The sequence below is a fragment of the Myxine glutinosa genome, chromosome 1, assembly GCF_964187855.1.
Source record: "Myxine glutinosa chromosome 1, kmMyxGlut1.1, whole genome shotgun sequence".
In the NCBI taxonomy this organism is placed as follows: domain Eukaryota; kingdom Metazoa; phylum Chordata; class Myxini; order Myxiniformes; family Myxinidae; genus Myxine; species Myxine glutinosa.
The window spans coordinates 31,875,277-31,876,685 of NC_136261.1; positions in this window are offsets into that span (position 1 = coordinate 31,875,277).

Sequence of the window (1,409 nt, forward strand, 5' to 3'; positions counted from 1 at the left end):
CGAACGATGAATCTGAAGATGTCGTTTCTGGGTTCCCTGCTGCTGGGCGTTATTAACAGTGTATAAGTGCCATGATGGAGGCGTGCGCGGTTGCTGTGCGAGCCTTTCGTTTCCAAATATCCTTCGGCATCATGATGGAAATGAGCATACTGAAATACGGGACAAATGCCGTCCTGAGAAGGTCTGAAACGGGATACGGGACTCCGTTGAAAAGCGGGACGTTCCCCTAAAATGGGAGATGGTTGGTAAGTCTGGTCCCTGATGCAGTGCCCCTGTAGGTTCGGGCAGGGTTTTGAAATTTGGTCAGGGTGCCGGCGATGGCTCGCCTACTCTTCGCGAAAGACACCGTGGGATATGTAACAGTAACATCCACCAACGAATGCTGGCACACGAGACGCCATTTTAACATCCATCCCCTCCTTCTCCCAATCTCCCACCTCTCCTCCTCCTCCTCTCCAATCATCATCCCCTTCACCTTTCCTCCTCGTCCTCTTCTCCCGCTCCTCTCCACTTCTCCTCCTCCTCTCCACTTCACCCCTCCTCTTCACTTCTCCCGCTCCTCTCCACTTCATCCCCTTCTCTCCACTTCTTCTCCTCCTCCACTTCTCCCCACCCCCTCTCCACTTCCCCTCCCCCCCTCTCCACTTCCCCTCCCCCCCTCTCCACTTCCCCTCCCCCCCTCTCCACTTCCCCTCCCCCCCTCTCCACTTCCCCTCCCCCCCTCTCCACTTCCCCTCCCCCCCTCTCCACTTCCCCTCCCCCCCTCTCCACTTCCCCTCCCCCCCTCTCCACTTCCCCTCCCCCCCTCTCCACTTCCCCTCCCACCCTCTCCACTTCCCCTCCCCCCCTCTCCACTTCCCCTCCCCCCCTCTCCACTTCCCCTCCCCCCCTCTCCACTTCCCCTCCCCCCCTCTCCACTTCCCCTCCCCCCCTCTCCACTTCCCCTCCCCCCCTCTCCACTTCCCCTCCCCCCCTCTCCACTTCCCCTCCCCCCCTCTCCACTTCCCCTCCCCCTCTCCACTTCTCCTCCTCCTCATTATTGTTCTCCTCCGCCTCATTCTTCTTCTCCTCCTCCTCCTTCTCCTTCTCCTCCTCCTCATTATTGTTCTCCTCTGCCTCATTCTTGTTCTCCTCCTCATTCTTCTTCGCCTACTCCTAATTCTCCTTCTCCTTCTCCTCATCCTTCTCCTATTATTATATGAAATGGATGTAAATAAATAAATTTAGCTGAAATATCGTCATTAACGAAGGAAAGGATAATTATTCGAAAAGTGAAACCAACTCGTTTATTGATCGTCTCAGGGTAATATTTTGTGATTTGATCGAGGAGGAAGAAGACTTTGCCAAGCCCATTTCCCGAAGGCGTGACCACGCCCATTTTCTCGAAGGCGTGGCCGGGAGATCAACAA